The sequence below is a fragment of the Thamnophis elegans genome, chromosome 8 (assembly GCF_009769535.1).
Source record: "Thamnophis elegans isolate rThaEle1 chromosome 8, rThaEle1.pri, whole genome shotgun sequence".
NCBI classification, from domain to species: domain Eukaryota; kingdom Metazoa; phylum Chordata; class Lepidosauria; order Squamata; family Colubridae; genus Thamnophis; species Thamnophis elegans.
This window is the reverse complement of record NC_045548.1, coordinates 40,046,029-40,053,306: the sequence shown is the minus strand read 5'-3', so window position 1 is coordinate 40,053,306 and position 7,278 is coordinate 40,046,029.

Sequence of the window (7,278 nt, the reverse complement as noted above, 5' to 3'; positions counted from 1 at the left end):
TTTTAAAATGAACAAATGTTATGTTCTCCTCCCTCAGAGGGTGGATTGAGAACAAACTCAATTGAAATAAATCACGACCTAGAATTAACCATCATTTTAGCCAATGCCAACTAACATTGATCTAATTTTTACTACGTGGAACTCGGAAGCTGTACAGATTCCTTTGCACAGCAGCCAAGTTGAATAATCTAGCAGGAACCATAAAAATGGCAACAGAGTCAAGATAGAAATCTGTAATGGATAAACACATTGAATACTAGTAGAGTTTTTTTGCTATTGCAAAGTTGGATGGAGAATACCTTAATGTGCACTGAGTTCCTTTTGAGTGTTTTCCCAACATATTCAGTGACTGGATAGGGTATTGGTTAGAATGCTGCCATTTATGCAGGTGACTTTAAGGCCTCATTAAAAGTTTGAATATGCCCCTTCCTGAAGTGTAATATGTTATAAGTCACAGATCTATGGTTTATTCTAGTCACATTTTGATGACTCATACCCATTACAAAACTGGATTTCCCTTTAGAAGGATATGACAGATAGAGGAAAAAAGAGAAAAATACATTTGCAGAAAATTCTAAAGTTCCTTAGCTACGATCTACAGTTTAGCCATATTCATTGTCGTATAATCTGTCATAAGTGGTCATAGGCAATCTCAAAACATGGTTTATCATCAAACTTGCAAGGCTTTCCTTGGAAACTTCACATCTACCTTATAAAAAGCACAGCTTAGACAATATTGGCCCCAGTGATATGAAAAGTGGTTCTGGCTGCTCTTATGACAATTTCCCAGGCATAACACAGTACCATTAACCCTTGTTCCTCTGTTGGGGCAAAAGGGCAAATGAGAAGAGAAGGAGATGGCTAATGAAACACCTTCAGAAAGTTTCAGGTGGGTCCAATGTGTACCAAACCAATCACACAGCTCAAGAAGGAAAACAGCAACAAGATCCAACTAATTCTAGCAGGAACAAACACTTATTCTGCAGGGACCAAACCAAAACTTGAGAGCTCCAGAGGGTGTTAAACTCCTGTAGCAACTTATAATGAATAAGGCAATATCTTCACTGATTTAGAGTTTGTAGCCTTATTACAGCAATAAGTAATGTATGGAGTTAGGTTACAGAAAAGAAACAGTGTTGAATTTCAGAGTTTAGTGACTGTGGTCTAGGCAACAAATGTCCTGACATTTCTATGGCAACTGTCACTACCATCTTCAGAAGTTGTAAATGGTTAGGTTTGGCATCTACACAGGCAAGTTGGTCTGCTCAGGTCAATCTAACATAGTTGCCTGTAATCACTTATCCAACACTGCCCAACAGTTACTCGGTGTGAAAACCAACATAGGTTACACAATGTTGAAAAAGGAATATGTGTAACTTGTCCCTGATTTCTTAGTAAATGTTTAGGTGTGGCCTTTCTATTACTTTGATCTTCTTTATGATAGTCTTTATTTAGTGGAGAGATTATTTATTTGGTTGGATGAAATATTTGTGTTCTTCCACAATATTTGGAAATGACCATTTTTATTCCTTGCGGCAAAGAATTTCACCACAGAGAGATTAAATGTACAATACTAATGATATGTTTGAAGGTTGGAAATTTTTTCCTCCTACCAGTAATTACTCCATATGTATTTTAGAAGTTCCTGAAAGCGAACCAGTATAGGTGAATTTATAGTGAAATAACTAGTCTGAAAATGATCACCTGATATTATAGCACTTCAAACTACAATAATGGTACATCCTTGTTAGTCTCAGCCTGGGAAACTTTAATTTCATAGGTCATTGAGCTTCCAGTACTGGTAGCTCCTCCTTAAATTAATCTGACACATCCATTGATAAAGTTTTTTCATTAAAGTTTAGAAAAAAGTGTAAAGTTTAAATAACTGCCACACATATTTGGAATCCTGTTACCTTTGCCCTTAGGCAACTGTGGCACTTACGGCAACATATAATTTTATATTCCATTGGAAAAATTGTGATGTACTACAGAAAGTCAGCATTCCTTCCTATGCTTAGTTCTGCACTTTGAATAAAACAGCATTCCACTGAATTTTCTTGTGTAGCATTAAATTATGTTGATCCCTTTTCCCAAGGTTACATCTTGCCAGGATAGTTTGGGCATGGCTTGAAGATTGACCTCTGTACCACTGTCTCTGTAATCAGCATGAAGCCACAGAACAGAAGTTCTGCTGTAAGTAAACCAAGGATTACACTACCATCTAGATTCATCAAGTTGTGTTCTACAAACATTTTCTAGATCCCAGTACATACTTTTACAATATGTATAATGAATTAGGACATAATAGTAGGACCGGGCATGTTGCAAATATCTAATTATTAATCTCCAGGTTTATGCAATATCCATGGATATATCTGAGTTCTGCTTGCCCTATCAAATACTATCATTACCTTTCTATATGGAGCACGTGGCATAATTGCCAAACAAGCATATTATACAGAGCTTTTTCAGAGTCAGGGATGTCACACTCAATTTCATTGAGAGCCACATCTGGCTTTTGTTTTGTTAGATACCAGAATCGGTTACAATGGTTTCCACCAAGTCCTCTGTTCCGGCGGGAACAGAGATTCAACCTGATTGGTCGAAGGGTTTGACAGTTCCCTATAAAAGAGCTGCTGTCAGCCTGAACCTTCACTGGATTGTAGATAGTTGTTTTGTTACAATAAAGAGCTGTTGCTGTCTAAGCCTGAGTGTGCCTTTCCTTTACCCAATCTAACACTGACGACTAAGATGGGATTGGAAGGCAACTAGGCATGCAAAAAGAGCACAACAATCCAGCAAGTGAATTTATCCCGGAGCTCAGTAGTACTCAAACAGGCTATGCCTAGCCTCAAGAAGCAGCATCTATGAGTTCCTGACATCCGCCTTCGTGACTACCAGGAGAACTGAGTCCCCATTGTGGGCCAGGGCACCCACTCTGTTGACTACCTTCCAGTGATGGTAGTCAACAGAGACCTGCAGAGCCTCCTGGGGCATGACTGGTTTGAAGCCCTGGGCCTACAAGTGACCAGAATCAATCCCATGCGAGACGAAAGCACTGAGGAATTCCTTAAGGAGTTTGAGGACGTCTTCGGTACCAGTCTAGGTAAGTATGTGGGGACTCCAATATCGTTTAACTTGGACTCCAATGTAGCCCCCATCAGGCTAAAACCCAGGAGAGTACCTTTCACTCTCCGCCCTAAAATTGAGTTGGAACTGTACAAATTAATAGGCCGGGGAATCCTAGAGTCGGTACATTATGCATGCTGGGAGACCCCCTATAATGACACCTGTCAAATCTGATGCGTCTGTCTGCATATGTGTGGACTACAAGTGCACAATAAATAAAGCTTTACAACAAAGCACTTATCCTGTACCCACTGTACAGCATTTACTACATTCATTAGGCCCCGGAAAAGTTTTTGCAAAATTGGACATGGTGCATGCATACCAACAGTTGCCTGTAGATGGCGTCACAGCGGAAGCCCAAACCATTGTGACGCACAGGGTGCATTCAAATGCAATCTCCTGCAATTTGACATTACTATCGTTTCTGGACTGTTCCAAAGCATCATGGAATGGCTTTTGCAGGTGATTCTAGGAGTCATCCCCTATTTTGATGACATCTTGGTATTGGCTGCAAATAAGGCACAATTATTCAATAGATTGAGATCTGTTCTGTCCAGAATCAAAGACAAAGGCCCCCACTTTAAAAAAAATGCTAAATTAACGTGGGGTTGAATTCCTAGGTTATCTCATTGACAGCTGTGGGATTTACCCAACCAACAAAAAAATTAAGGCAATCCAGGATGCCCCTACACCTCGCAATCAGACCGAGCTGCAGGCTTTCCTCGGGCTCCTTAACTTCTACAGCATCTTTCTCAAACAGAAAGCCACTGTTGCTGAACATTTACACCAGCTTCTTGCAAAGAATGTAAGGTGGTCCTAGAAAAAAGCTAAGGCAGCCACATTTGCTGCGGTAAAGAGACTGCTATCAGCAGACACATTTTTGATCCAATACAGACAGGCCCTGCCACTTGTTCTAACGTGTGATGCTTCCCAGTTTGGCATCGAAGCCATCCTCAGCCACCGCATGCCCAATGGAACCGAGGCACCCATTGCCTATTACTTGCGAATCTTGTCTGCTGCCAAGCGGAACTAAAGCCAACTGGACCATGAGGCTCTGGCTGCAGTTGCTGGTGTTAAAAGGTTCCACGAATACCTCTACGGCCAGGATTTTGAACTCATCACGGACCACAAACTTCTACTGGGCTTGCTGGCTGTGGACCAGCCTACTCCTGCTTCTTTGTCGCTGTGAATGACCAGATGGACAATCTTCCTCATGGCCTATAGTTATTGCCTTGTCCATCGACTTGGCTCTACATTGGGGCATGCCAACCCCTTGAGTCGATGCCCACTGCCTGAACTGCTTTCAGACCCTACCCCCGAGATGCCATTCCTCCTCATTGACTGCCTAGAGACTGGCCCTGTCTCGTCTAGTAATGTTGCTCTCCATTCGGCAAAATACACCACTCTCAAACAGGTTTTGAAATGGATGTGGGGGTGGCCCAAGGGGTCTGTCGGGTCTGAGTTTAAATTTTTTTACTGCAAATGTCTGTAATAAACGGTTGTCTACTGTGGGGGGATCGGTTCGTTGTTCCACCCAAACTGGGCATTGCAGTATTAGAGGCTTTACACATAGGCTATCCTGGAATTGTCTGATGAAGTCTTTGGCCAGGAGTTATGTGTGGTGGCCTAACATGGACAGGGAGATAGAAGAATGGGTGGCTACCTGCACATCGTGCCAGGAGTCCAGACCAGCTCCCCCAGAGGAGCTGGTCTCCCATGCCCACTATGGAGTGGGAGCGACCTCAAGCACCATGGTCTAGGGTGCACATAGATTTCGCTGGTCCAGTTCACGGCCAGATTTTCTTGGTAGTTGTGGACGCCTACTCAAAATGGCTAGAAGTAGTCCTGACGACCTCTACCATGGCAGAAATGATCATCAAGGCACTACAGAGACTTTTCTCCACTCATGGCCTGCCCGATGTTCTGGTTTCTGACAATGGGTCCCAATTTACGGCTATGCAGTTCGAGACCAACTTAGCAGTGCAGGAATCAGACATGCCCTGGTCGCTCCATTCCATCCGGCCTCCAATGGTCAGCCAGAGCGAATGGTGAGATCTGCAAAAGAGGCCCTATCCAGAATGGGCCCGGGAGATTGGCAAACATGGGTTGATCAATTCCTCCTCATTCAACACATCATGCCAAGTTCTACCACTGGGAAAAGTCCCTCCGAACTTCTAATGGGTCACCGGCTAAGGTCTCACTTAGACCGGCTACACCCAAACTACTCTGCCACATCGTCCCCCCCATTCGACAAGCCAAATAAGGAATCTTAGCATAGAGGATTCAGTTTATGCCCACAACTATGCTGGGGGAACTCTGTGGGTTCCTGCCACAGTGATAGACATCACTGAACCTCGCTCTTACCTAGTAGAGCTTGAGGATGGTCGGAATTGGAAAAGGCATGTGGCCGTCTCTCCAACTCCAATCTTAGGCAACCAGAGGTAACTCCTGCATGAGTTAGTCAAAGCCCTACCCAAAAGGAGCACGAAGTCACTCCTTTCACAGAGATAACTCAAGCCCGATGGTGCCGGGATACTCATCTATTAAGGTTGCAGGCTCACAGCGAGCTCCAAGTGAACTGGCTCTAGAAGCTCCAGCCGCAGCCTGGGAAAGGTTCCAGGAAGCTGCAGAGCCAACAGGTCAGTCTGACCTGACTGAAGAACACACAACAACTGAACTGCACAGGTCTGGGCGAGCCACCAGAAAGCCCACCTACATGCGTGACTACATCACAAGTCGATTGATCCCATCTAAGAGGGGAGGGATGTTAGATACCAGAATCAGTTACAATGGTTTCCACCAAGGTCCTCTGTTCCAGCGGAAACAGAGATTCAACCTGATTGGTTGAAGGGTCTGACAGCTCTCTATAAAAGGGCTGCTGTCAGACTGAACCTTCGTTGGATTGTACATAGTTGTTCTGTTACAATTAAGAGCTGTGGCTGCCTAAGCCTGAGTGTCTCTTTCCTTTGCCCAATCTAACATGTTTGACCTTGGGGGGGTGGGGGGGTGGGCTGTGGCCAGGGTAGGCATGGCCAGCTCAACGTCACTTATGTCAGGGACGCCTGTGGTCTCCTGAGTGCTCTGTCAGAGAAAACGGAGTTTTGAGCTCTGTTTCCAGCTGTGACAGCCTCCTGTAACCCTCTGCCAGCAAAAACGGAGTTTGGGGTAGACCGCTTGCAGCCCTCCCAAGCTTTGTTTTTGCTGGAAGCAACACTGAGGGCTGGTCTTTTGCTATTTTGAGGGTGGCTCCGTGGGCCAGATCTAAGTATCCCATGTGCGGGTTCTAGCTCCTGGGATTTGTTTGACACCACTATTCTAATTAATGTTTGCTGAAACTTTGTAAAAAAAAGATTTAGTAACATTCTTAACTATTCAAACCAGGTTTTGGTATCAAGATCATATATCTGAAGTGCAATTTTTAATTCCACTTAAATTTAAATAATAAGGCAGTTATCTTAAATATACATACATATATATTATCTACAAATATTGTGTTTGTTATATCACTTTATATTATATGACTTGTCTTAGAGCATGCAATATGCTTCCAGGCATTTTCTGGTGTTTGTCTCATAAAGTCTCCACTGCTGGTCAATAATTTCCTGGGACTTTCCTCCCCCACTCCCATTTGCCATCACAGATGCCCTCCGACACAAGTGATGTCGAGCTGGCCATGCCTAACCCAGCCCCCCCCCCCCCAAGGTCAAGCACATTCCTTATGCAGTCCTCAATGAAATCGAGAATGACACACCTGATCTAAGTCATTAACACATTGAAAAGTACAGGAGTCTCAATTAAATCTTGTATGTTTCTGGACTCAATTTCACTCACATTTAATGAGTGATGGACAATTTTCAAGTTGGCAGTGAGCCAATTAGTCTCTATGCAGCCTATACATTAGTAATCTGCTAGTCAGAATGAAATACTCTGTCAGCTGCTTTGTACAAATAGAGATATATTATATTTACAAAAATCTTACAGTCTACTGTCTGAAAAAAATAAATAAGACAAGCCAGATTTCGTGTAGTTATGTTGAATGATAAACATTTTCATGATTACAATATGTAATCTAAAAATTTCAGAGTATGGTAGTCAGAGTGCCTGGTTTATATTTCTTGTAATTTCCTTTTCTTCCCTTTTGAAGATAGG